Source organism: Varroa destructor, unplaced genomic scaffold (assembly GCF_002443255.2).
Source record: "Varroa destructor unplaced genomic scaffold, Vdes_3.0 BEIS01000006.1, whole genome shotgun sequence".
Lineage (NCBI taxonomy): Eukaryota > Metazoa > Arthropoda > Arachnida > Mesostigmata > Varroidae > Varroa > Varroa destructor.
The window spans coordinates 20,856,810-20,869,905 of NW_019211459.1; the positions used below are offsets into that span (position 1 = coordinate 20,856,810).

The window sequence follows — 13,096 nt, forward strand, 5'->3', positions numbered from 1 at the left end:
TCTAAAATGATACAGAAGCGAGATGATAAGAAAAAAGAAATTTGAAATTGACGTTCTGAACGCTATATCTTATTAAATTTGTAAAAGACACTTGCGATGCAGACAAAAACTGAGCACTCTCGTCTAGTAAAAATGATAGCGTTTTTAATCTTGTACCGCGTCAAAACCATATTACAATTTTTTTGGAGCAAAGCGTATTTTGTAGCCACGATGTAGCCAACATTCCCGTTGAATGCTTTTGATATATCATTCAATGGTTTGATTATGGTAGTTCATGCAGAATCTATTCGAGAGCGCTATATCGCGGCATTTACGGCAGATGCGTAAGATGTTTCTTTGATAATTAGTTAACAAGAAACACTTCGATAAGAATCAATATATTCATTAGAGAAAAAACATATATCATTATATGTTTTACAGCAATGTAGTTGCTCGATAAGTGCGTATCTATCTATCTATCTATCTATCTATCTATCTATCTGGCTTATGTCACACTTTATGTGGCATAAATTTGAACTTGCGACTTATGTACATTGCCCGACGATGGAATGGGCTACTCGCCTATCTTAGTATTATAGTAATCTTTGTAGTTAATATTTTTTACATATGGGAAACAATTTTCGAAAATCGAACTATACCAGTAAGCGTATGAACGAATGTATTGATCTTCCGCAGTAGACGACTCCAACCCGAATCATTGTGTAGCACCATAGCACAGCTCTGTGCATTTGTTCCGACTATCAAAAACACTGACGTAACGGTAGCTTTTTCGTTTGTCTGTCTGTCTGTCTAGGTCTCGGTCTCTATTTTTAGCAATCGGTCGCGGGTTGCTTGAAAGCCATTTCATATCTATATAGATTACATACATTTAGATAAATGTACGTCGGATAACTATTTTCCAGGAGAAACCTTCGAATGCACTTGGTTTATACATTCATCAAATCCATGGTACTCTCTATGTCTACGTCCCGAACGTTGTTGAAAATACATTCACCGTTCGAGTAACATATGAAGACCTACGTTACAGCTTTCTACGTTTCTGCGATAGCTCCGAACGTTGTTGTTGTTGTTGTTCAGCGCCAGATAGAACCCCGGTTGTTGGTCACAGACAATGCTGTTTTCTATTCTTGACTTTGATTAACGATAGCTTTCGATCAATAATCGAAGATCACGAGGAAAACATATCTGCCTTCGAGGTGCAGTGCGTTGCCGGGACAAACGTGACAGCTGTTGCATCAATAGGGTAGCCAAAAGCAGTTTAGAAACATACAAAGCACACTAGGGGCTACCTTTAGATTAGGGAAAGGATGTCTCTAGGTAAGATAGCAAGTATCGTCTAATATAGCTTTGTGAGTCTTTTCTTGGCGCGCGTAACTCCAAATCTATAGAAAAAAAAAACCAGAAAAACTCCATGGTTACTGAGTAGCGTTGGCGCGAAAATTTGACCATTTCAACAGACACCCGTGTTGCGGCTTCCTCTTGAAATAACACTGTCACAACTAAAAGACAGATAAATGTAGTTCTAGTAACAATAAGTGGTTGTTATTAATCGGTGTAATTAATGTAATAAATTTTTTCAGACATTCAGGAGGGTTCATTTTATATCTCTAAGTTTCTGAAAAACCTATTTTCAAACAATTTTAAACCATTTGTTGTCGTTATCAAGATGTCATCTTGTGTGTGGTACCGTATACTATTTCTAGTATATATGCGGACTATAGGAACAATGAAGTTTATTTCTATTAAAAATTTCCGAAACACATTTGATAAATCGTCTGTTGGGAGCTTATGCTGTAAATGACGCGACGAGCCATTATGTAGCATCTCGGTTAGTTTTCGAGATCTAACAAATCCATAAGGAATCAGCAACGAAAAGAGCAATGTGAGATTGGTTGAACATGTGGCGAAACGTAAAGCTTTGCTGGTCGTAGTTCTTCGTTAGAATAGTATGCTATATTGAAAGGACAGCCTTAACATAGGGTAGCTGTAACGATAAGCTACTTTTGCTGTCGAAAAAAAAAAAAAAAAAACATTGATGATGAAAAGCTACCAGAGTTATTACGCAATAATTCACATTTTTAACTCCATGTGTTTTTAAGCCGATAAGAGAATTTATTCGAGAGGAGACTTTTGTAGAGAATAATTAGTGTAACAAATACAAATGAATGATAAGGAGCACGTTACAGAAAGAAACGCTAGTAAAAAAATTATAATGTTGTATCGCCATCAGCACTGTCTTGAGTGCTGTTATTATAAAGTCGTCTGCTTAGCTTTCGATACGTTAGCATTTTGGTCCACGTATGCTTTTGCCCCCCAAAAAAATATTGGATGCATAATTGAGTAGTCCAATACCATACCTCAAATAGTTACACCTTAATGTTCTACAATCAATTCAAATTAGCGATGAATATTCTGAGGAGTGTACACTTTTTGGGATAGCAGTAAGAACTTAGATAACATGCCATTCGGCGATATCCTTGACCCGTCCAATACTGATAGGGCAGGCGATCAACAACGATAGCGCTATACGACTTCAGCTCAATCCGGTCCGCTTGGCCACTCCATCTATCTACCCGTTATGCAGTTCCACAATGTCCTTGTACGCTCGCAAGCGTTTCCCCATTACCATCATCGACTTGAGTCTTTTTTGTCCGCGTGACGTACAAGCTCTCAGGTCTCCTCCTGTTAAGAGTGGAGATAATGGCGCCGCTGTCCAGCGGGAATAAAGTTACTAGAATAGTCCTAGAAATATATAAAAGTTTGGGAATATATTACCAGAGTTTATTGTTGCCTCAAGCTTGATGTGTTCCTGTGAACAAATACACAACCAAATAAAGGTTATTGCATCGATTATATCGAACAGCGTAAGCGTTGCTCGTCTTTCCCATATTATCAATAACGTATTAACACGTTTTTTCTGCTAAATAGCGTTTATCTGTTTGGAAATAAACCTAACATGTATTATATGCAGCTCGACTAGTATCATTATCTAGCAGCCGGCCTGCTATAACTAGTCTCTCATTATCAGAGACTAGTTACATAGTCATTAACATTTGCTCAAAACGCCGACGTCGAGATTGTTTTACAACTTGAATTGGTCTGATTTATTTTTATTACTCGGCTACATACTTTATTTCACGATCTATATATATACATATACTTTATAACTCGACGCTTTTCGATCTCCTTTTTGGAGGTGCCTAGCATCATCTTACTCCTGAGGGGAAGAGATCGTTATTGAACAGACAACTGGCGTCCATTTCGTGGGAGGGACCCGTTTGTGCAGAACACAGCTTCAGTGAACGGTAATGATAGCGATAAAACTACAGTGTGATTAAGATCGAGTGTCCCGTGAATGGGGGGTGGTCGTAAAAGAACCTGGGCGGGAGTAAGTCAAAGGCAGCCTCAGTAGTGTAGGATTACAGAGCGCAATGCTCCGCCCGCACGGTCCATGCATGTACTACTGTTGCAGTAGTAAGGCCGCGAAGCCTGTGATTCTTGGCCAACCTGTCCTACTGTCGGGAACACGGCACAGTTCGGAGCTCCGGCTGAGTTTTAGCCCACAAAGACACGAAGAGCCTGCCCTAATCAGGCAGTGCTCGTTGCTGTAACGTCTGCAATAGCAAAATGGTATTGGTATGGCTGTGACCCGATACCAAAAAAGGGAAGAAAACGCCAGTCCACGTAAGGCAAAAATAACGAATGGTCCGCAGCAGCAGGACTACCAGAGAATGCGGTGCTGCACCGCGGAGGATGGCAGCGACATCGTAAGGTGAACACGTATTAAAATTACGTTGTTCTGTGATGGAGCGACACACAGGCCTCCTTCAGCTGTCGCTGCTGCTTTTTCAGATCATCGGGTCGGCAATGCGAACGCGCAAATTCAACAGTTCAGCTGAAGTCAATAGCAGCCGAATAGTAGAAACTTAAACGATTTTAGAAATTTTAGCGCACTGTTTATCGACGCCATTGAAAAATCAGGTCGGGAAAGAGTAAGGGAAGGAGGCCGGGGGATAACGCGGTGGGACGCGAAGGATCCAAGTCATTAGGCGGATTCTAACTTAATCGTAAGCTACGCCATTCGTAGTACGAGCGCTCCAGGGCTTCGAGTGGTTGTGTCAGGGTCAAAAAAGGGCGTGTCCGCCACTCCATGTTTTTGTCTGTATGATATTCACACAGCGACTTGAAATACTTCGCCGCCGCGGCATCCTCAGCACTGTGATGTTGTCGACATCGTCATCGTTGTTACTGTTGATGTTGCCGCCGTCGCTCAAGGTTACGTGCGCCTTGACTTTGCCCCGAAACGCAGGCCCAACAGGCCAAGCAACAGAAGCCGAAAGCATAAAGGGCTTTGACGCAGGCACAGTGCAGGAGAGAAGAACCATATAGCGAGACAGTAAAAAGGCTCTTTCGATCGTGACAGTGTCTGGCGGCTGCTGCGCCTGCGTCCCTTGATATTGCAACTTCTGTAACCGCGTCCAAAAGCAACAACTATCACCCACAAGTCCTGCCCGACCTCGTCCTAAGCACCAGACAAGGACATAGAGAATAGAAAGGAACGTAGTGGAAATGGATGTATTCGAAGGGTCAGTGAAGTACTTGCGTCAGAGCGTCGCACTGCGTTGCAGTCAGTTTTCAGCAAGTGAAGCATATGTGAATTGAATCATCGGGTCGAAGTGCGAACTTTTTCTTTACGGCGTGATTTAATTGCGTTGACAATATTTGCATCCAGACGCTAAGCCTGTGAAAGCTGACCACCGATTTTACTCTAATCAAGAAGTGTTATCAAGTGAGACGGCCATTTTGCCATAAACGTTCTTGTGCAACAGATGTTGCATCTATAAGCAAATTGTCAGCTTCGAAAAATTACAGTAAAATGAATATTTGTTACTAGAAGAAAGCAAGCGATATCTAGTGGCGACACGCTTTTGTGGTGTTTTTCATTGAATGGCTAGCTGCACCCGTTTCGGGACAACTTTCAGTCTCATTGAGAACTCCTCGTATAGCTGCCATATTCCGATAATAGAACCCTGGTTTTACCGCTGCGACCTTTGAAATGGGTGATATTGCTTACAGTACGGTAATGAGCAGTTTTAGTTGTAGAAATACAATATAACGATCACGTTAAATAGATATCCCGTATTAGCGAGCTGTTATTAACAACTTGAACCCTGTTAATCCCAGCTGGGCATTAAATTTGACCTCGTTTGTATTGCTCCGTATCGCAGCCACCCCAATGCTCAAACACGTGGCCTTAGAGGCGTAAAGATGTTAATTTTTAGCTAGTCACTTTATTGCATCCGTCTTATGTCAGTCGCGCTCATTTAAAATAAAGATAATTAAAGAATCGGCGCTCAGTTACCATGCTACGTAACAAGTTACCTCTATTGTTCCTTTGTAACGATAAGATCGTATACATGTATGCCCGTATGCAAAATTCTCTTCATGAAAAGTAACTAAGGTCGTGCAAATATATTCAGTTCGACTGTAGGCAGATGGACTTACAAACTTCGAATTACAAACTCTTCGCTTGCCTAAAGTAGTCAGTTGTGGCTTGTGCTTCTCTGCTTGAAACAATTGACGTCGACTGATATGCGATTCGGATAACTTAAGCAAATCCTTTCATTTCCGGCCTGTGTTTACCGACCAAGGGTTATTCAACTGTACAAGCGAAGCTTCTAATATATCTATGCATTTAGTATGAAATGGCACAATGGTACCCCATCAACGCTTGAATACAAGCAAGTTTATAGATATTTAGAGAATTGGCAAATTTTCGATGCATAGTGCTTATAGTAGTGCCAAGTAACCGAACTAGAACATTGACTAGAAAAATCTATTTTGGCCAAACCATACAACTTTATCAGTATTCAATTCAGTGAAAACTATGATAATTTGCCGATTCCTGCAGGCGGAACAATCGACGATAGGAACGTATTCAAATAAGGGTAACATTTGCCGTATAGAAAATTGGAGAAATAACCTACGTGATATGCTATTCGAAAATTCTTGCCGTGTTACTTCAACCTGCTTTAAAACGCATGAGCTTCATCGCTTACGCGATCACTGGTTTAGTAAATTGCTGATTATCAATGTATTTTCGAACGTCCTTAACTTTCCATTCTGTAAAATCCATCAGTCAGTCAGCTGCCTCTTACCTATTATTAGCCGCTCGCTAAAGCAGTCTTCGTTGTTGTGGAAGCTTTACTATATAACCGTTACTCAGCTGGTCGTACAGGAATCTCCTTCTTGTTGTTTCGTCGTCGTACTTGTTGTTATTACATAGGGTGCAATCGTTTAGCTACAAGCTACTGATATCTGTTTAGTGTAGCTGGATATTGTTGCTATCAGAGGCATTCGAGTTAGTTAGTTATCGTGTAACTTCAACGAGGGTAGTTGTTGGCGATGTTGTCGAATTCTATTAGCAGCGGTCGACACTCTGCAATGCCCTAAATACTGCCTTCATTTTTATCGCTGTTCGTTTCTCTTCCTATCTAGGACGTGGCACAATCGCTAGACATAAACGCCTGTGTAGGGCACGGAAGCACGGGGTCAATGGCCTTGCGCTTTTCTCGGCGTTTACTTTGTCTCGGCAAATCACACAGACACAGACCCACTAAGTATAATAAACGCGGCAGATGCTGATGTTGGATCCGTAACATATACGTGGCAACGTTACGCAGAGTTTACAATACGAGTAAGCGAAATTGTTTCACACGAACCGTTTGAGATGATATTGTAAGGTAAATTGACAGTGACACCGGTGTTTACGTTGACAAGGCCTCGTGTCAAAAAGGTTTTGGCGAAGACACTGAACGAGCTGTTCTAACTGATAATAAACAACGCCTAATCCTGAATTTTTCAGCCTGGGCGTTGCGCCAATGGCGACTTAAGTGTGCCCACAAAAACACAACGGGGCAAAATTTCGATGCAGTGGCACTATGTCAAAAGCCTGCTGTGCTCCTGGTCGATCTACTCAGTTAACTCTGCCTAACCGTACCTGTGTCTAACTGAAGCAACGCCGATCCCAGAGGCACGGCACTATGTTGCACTTGTGGCGCGCGTTCGATGATATGGCCTTTCTGCTACTGCTGACCCCACTGCGAAGGCCTTCGGCCTGATTCTTGCCTCTAGGGAAAATCCTACTAGGCTGCGTGTTTCGCCTGTGATCTTTCTGCTATTCTTTTCTTGACTCTATCTTTGGTTTGTTTGACCCGCCTTTGTCAGCTTTTCTTGCTGAGACCTTTTCTTTACTTTGCTGTTACAAGGTCCTACAAGTCTGCTGATTAGGATCTGCTAGTTGTGTTTCCCTAAGATATACTCTGCGGTGTTTTGAGGATACGATTTTGAGGATAAAATGAAGTCACATTTAGTGACTGAGAGGCACGAGAGTCGCTGCTAATCCTGTGGCTATTATCCTTTGAGGCAATCATCAAACGTGCTTAGTAATGGGCTGAACAAATTATGTGAATGTTTTCTAAATCAACAATGTATATTAGGACACGATTCATTTACGTCGCACAACGCCTCTGAGATTTCTAAGACCGAATGAAGCACGAGAACACCACGGACCGATGAATTCTTAACTGTAGGCGATCGACTCGACAGAACCGGTAGCTGCAGAAGGAAGGCCTGAGCCGCCCTACTGTGTCATTTGAGGCGGTGTTACACGCACAGTATATGAGATGAGTTAGTCGCACTTTCAGTATTTATTTTTCTTATTGTAATGAACGAAATGTAGGCCCATAGGCAATCACGAACGGCAGTCGCTACCCACTACCACAATTGGCATTTTGGAAAAACTCTCTCGAGTTGTTGTAGACACTTTTTGCTTTTGATACACAACACACAGCGGGATGGATATGCAGAGCTATTGTCCGAAACAAAGCTAATCCAGTTTCAGCTACGAATCTTATAAAGACAATGTTGTTCTTCACTAGACGAACGACAACTCAATACATTAGGCAGAACTTTCGATATCCTAGCTTCGACTTCACTGTGGTGCGTCTCTTATTTGACCTTTTCTTGTTCTCTCCCTGTCTATTGATTATTCACTATAAACATCAACCAGCGGACTTTATCATTCGCTATTTCATCGACCCGGGAAATGGGTCGACAGTAACGGCGGTTAAGGGACCCTAGATCGCCTATTCAGCGATCTTGTATCTCACCTGACGCACAAAACTTAACGTATAACAAAATCAGCAGGAATCTTCTCGCGACCTTCCCACAGATGTCTTCTTCATAAAGGGCTTTTATTTTTGTCGCCAATCGCACGCGCTTCTTTGTTCTACCACGCGTTGCCACTGTTTTTATATGGGCAACGCGCGGCTTATCTGGAGGGAAAACAGGGGTATTTTTTATCCCGTGGCTGGCGCTTTTCTGTCTCGCTCGTTTGCTCTCCCGATGTCCCCGCCTAGCAATTCTCCAATGCGGCACTAAAACAAAAAAACTTGTCCGTGCCCTCCTTTTCAAAGGGTTGTACTTGCCTGCTGTTTGAGTTGTCGTTTGGCTGTTGATGCTGTGACGTTGCGTGGGTCGGCACGTTCGTAAACTAACTGCTGTTGTGGTCGGGTCATGATACGAACAATTTTACCAGATCCTCGCTTCTGCCCTAGTTAGCATATAGTTATTGGTGGCGCTTACTTACATCTGGTGAAGCACATTGCGGTTTTGCCTGTTTCTGCTATTGCTATCTTTCGATTTGCGGTCCTTCCTCTCCACCGTTGTAGCTCCTCCGTGTGCTGCTGTTACTGGTACTGTAGTCGTTGTTTCGTGTAGCTGGGGCGACTTTCAATTGTTGTTCTTTCTAGCAGCTTTTTTCGCTAGCTATTTCACGTGCAGCAGCACTAGCACGTCAATTACGACGGCTTTTCGCGACTGTTCGTTTCTGCGTACGCTGCTGATCCCGCTAGAATTCGGGGGAGCTCGTGCTGCACCTCAGGCTGACCCTGGCGAGACGATGATCTGCTTCAACAGGACAGAACTGCAGCCGAATCGCTGCTCAGGCGGCGGCCAGTCGGGGGTAGTAGCAAACGAGGGAAAGGGCATGGCCCATAGACCACTACTACGGTGGTAGTGTAGGTAGAGGCAAACTAGCAATGCTGCTCGCCGGCGGGACCAGCCGCTACCGCTCTCCTAGTGAGTGAGTTCACAGTGCGGCACGACGGGGGCGCTCCCTCGCGCCGCCGCCTCGAACTTCAACAGACTCTTCCTATCCCTCTCTCTACCAACGGTTGCACGTCGTCATCCACAGACGCTCAAACAAGAATAGAGCGGCGTCAAGTGTAAGCCTTAGTCCTGGACCGGCAGTAGTACTCGCATAGGGCATGCAGAGCCAGCACACACGTTCATTGTTAGCCCGTGCCGCTGCTGCGGACGCTACCAAGCAGATCACCTGTTCACACTTTCCACGCACATACATTCTTTTTCGCCTTTTACGCCTTCCTGCCTCAACCAGGCGAACCCCCTGCCCCATGGAATACCACTCTTCTCCCTACTGTGAGGAAGTTCTTAACTTTGTCGAGTTCTGAGACCGAACACTTTAGCTCCTGCTGCAGAGGCCACTCCTCAAACGCTCTAATTCTAGCAAAAGCCAGTGAGGACCTGAAAGATGACCACAACTGAATGTGCGCTGCATGAGAAGGATCGGCATTCTAGCTAGAGCTTCATGTAACCGCCAAGTCACTGAGCGACGTAGTAACACGTGCGCGGTAAATACCCTTTCTACGCTTTTCTCTCACCCATTCACCTACCCATCTCTTACGCTTGCCGAAAGAGTCCTGCAGCGGACTCCTGTCGCAACAGTAGCAGCAACAGCGGAATGACTATACTTGCAGTTACAATAGGGGGCGAACCTCCTCCCAACCGTTGTCTCCGTACAAGTTTCGTCCGCACGAGTTTCGCGACACCACTAAACAGCTCGGGTAGAAACGGCGGCAGAAGCACGGAAATGGCCATAATTGAGTAGAACTGGTGACCGGCCATTAAAAATGAAGAAGGCATGACGTTGCCTCTCCTGACTTCTTCGTGCATTCGATAGCTAGTTGAGTAGCTCTAGCTAATAACTGGGAGCGTTCAAAACGCAGCCCTCAAACGCTGTACAGGCTACGGCACTACTACGCTAATAGATAGCGGAAAGGCATATTCTTCTCGTAAAGACAAGTCTGTTTCCGTTTTATTTGTAAGTAGAAACCTTGTTAGGCACGAGCAGGAGAACAGAAGACAGTGGTGACGTAAAAGGTAACGCCGTGCATGATGAATGGCTTGATAGAGATTTGGTGCTAGTTGTTGGTTTTACCGATTGTTTTTTGATGGGATTAAGCCATTTCCACAACGGACGTTTGATGCTGCTTTTGTCATTGTGACTTTAGGTAATGTGCCCCGATTGCACAATCATTAACTTCGTATGGAGTTTGTCGGCCTTATATTTACGAACTCAGTGATGGGGTACTAATCTTGATTACGTATGAAACGGTACAGAGTAGAATCTGGACGTTGGTCTTCCAGAATAAATAAGAATGTGATAAATGCTATAATTCCTTCCCCTATCCGCTTTCTTTAAAGTCGTATTCAGCCACCTATCCTAAGAGAAGTTTGCACTAGTGCCATAGAAAGCTGCCCGAAGCCTGCCGTAAAAAAATAGCGGACAGTCAGAAATAGCAAAAATGTACATGGTAGTTATTAAAAACTGTTGTTAACCTCACTAAAACTAAAATACCATCACAGAAGATTTTTTTTCTTTCAACAAGATTAATGACTTCCTTAAATGATATAAGCAGTTTACTCGTATCAGGTACCTTGGCCATATATGTATTATTGATGATAGAAATTATACCATTCTATTCAACGGTTTGCTTGTTGTCGCTTCACAAAAAAGACAAGCCAAAAGACATTTACAAACATTTATAAAAATCAGTTTCCTAGCAAGGAAGATTTTGTCTTCGCTGCAAATCTAGCTCTGCGTGGATTCGTACCGAACGTTCTAGTTTTTTTTTTTTCTAGACTTAAATCGGCGGTAGATTCGGAGAACTAAATAATCCAATCTTTGGCATTTATTTGCATTACAGGGTTGAATTAGTTTTTAAAAATGTTTTTTATCTGCAGGATCAACTAGCAGCCTGGCTTTACTTGATCCTAGCGAAAATGGAACATTTCAGCCAACCTAATATGACAGCCTAGGACATTGATACCGTATATTATACTATATTCAGATTTGTGGCAGAATGATAGATGCCATGGTTAATTCGTCTATCTCAGTTTTCTTGAGATTGCATTAGACAGACGCATGGGCTTGCCGCCGTGTTTAATTATATCGAAACTTAGGAAAATAAATTCAGATTAGAGAGGTATTCTGTGCTATCCAGGACCTGGGCCTTTTCGACGATCTGAACTATTGTGAATTCTAGCGCGAGCCAACGCATGTTCAAAATTCAACTATTGCCATCCGCATCTATTTGATGTCAAGTAACAGCAGAACGGTCGCTTGTCTAATGCTAAGAACGGCTTTTACCTTCTCTAAGCGACACCTAAATGTTACCTAAGGGAGAGAAGCCTGAAATTTCATGATGACAATAGTTTTTGAAGCAAAATGAAAAAGAACAATTTTCTAAAGACGTTTGCGAGGGTTAAAATTATATGTTTGATTGTTCATTGTGAATTATGAGTTATTCCCTACTTGTCAGAAAGAGAGGTTAATACCCATTTTCAAGAATTCAAGGATTGATGCATGAATTTGTCTATTTTGAAAACGAGTAATGTCTACATGTCCGACCCATTTTGAGTATAGCTAGCTTCTGTGTTTGAGCATAGTTCTAAGTTGCTAGAGACGGAGTTGATAGGTACTGAAAAGGCTAGATTACGTTCCATTTATGAACCCATTGAACCCGTTCAATAATTCCTCTTGAAAATAAGATACCCTAAAACGAGACTCAACAATAATCGCAGTATTCAACGCGTCAGACTTTTGTCCAGGCTGAAAAAAAAAGCTTTGAACTTGAGCTGATTTGAAATGTGTCAATATAAACCGAAGTAAACGGTACTCCTGTTTTATACTACTCACATAGGACCGCTTTTGCATGCGAACGGACCCTTTCAAGGTCTTTATGATAATTATAAAATAATTACCTACAAATTCTATTACGATTAAACCACTAAGTCAACACGGCTGTTTCACCGAAGGCGCAATTAATTTGCCATAATCGATTCCTCCGATAAGTCAAATTCTACAGCGACACAAACGCACTTAAAGCCAAGGAAAAACAAGATGACAACAAAAAGCAGATCTGTCGGAGTTTCTCAGAGAGGACCGTGTCTCGGTTACCTATTCGATGCGTTTTCGCCACGGTCGTGTACGGTCATCCTTTACCATTGAACTGACCCCACTTCTGACAAGGAGCAAAAGCTATCTGACAACTTTAGGCTCACTACAGTTGAGCAACATGGCCCTTTATAGCACGATCAGATAGCTTTATGGTTCCCTTTTACAGGGCGTGTAGTAAAGACTTGCCGCCGTAACAATGCTAGTGCCAGCAATTAACATACTGAGCCTTGACTTACGATCCTGGACTCCGATCGGCTATGCATCGAATCAATTAGTCTTTTACCTCGTTCATACCTGAACAAATCTACTTCAGTATAGGTACGATTATGGAAATGTTCATGAAACTAATCTCGATCAACCGATTGTCTACAAGTAGTAATTTCGTCGTGCTATTCCATGAAACATCTCGAACATTAAAAACTTCTAGTCATTAAAATGAGCTCGCGCGAGCCAGAGTTTATCGATTGCTTTTCTCAACCCGCTTTTGGCCGCTTCCTTCAACAGTGAACCGAAACTAGCTAGGCCTTCCGTAGAAATCTATTGTTTATTGATCGTATAGATGAATTTAATAAAGTTGCAATGTGCAAGGGCTAACTACTGTTCTACATAAGCCAATGTGGTACGCATGTAGGCGACGCACAGTTTGGCTATTTTCAACGGAAAAACTGCTTTTTTTTTTGTTACACTATGGCTACCATTCTTTTTTTCGACTGGTACACTATAAGTATAGATAGAATTTAGTATAGTATAGATAGTATGATTGTTAAAGAATAG

At 42.6% G+C, this 13,096-nt stretch overlaps 1 protein-coding gene across 3 annotated transcripts in view; it reads right to left on the reverse strand.

Annotated features, from left to right (window-relative positions):
* The window catches only part of LOC111252435 (putative cationic amino acid transporter), a 158,753-nt gene extending 149,766 nt beyond the window's left edge, over positions 1 to 8,987 (reverse strand). For 2 of the 3 annotated variants that reach the window (XM_086993130.1, XM_022810316.2), the window contains exon 1: positions 6,159 to 8,986. The gene's annotated coding sequence lies outside the window, so the exon portion shown is untranslated. Of the gene's footprint in view, positions 1 to 6,158 lie in introns of all 3 variants that reach the window. The other variant, XM_086993131.1, reaches the window with a different exon arrangement.
* Between the last annotated feature and the right edge of the window lie 4,109 nt (positions 8,988 to 13,096).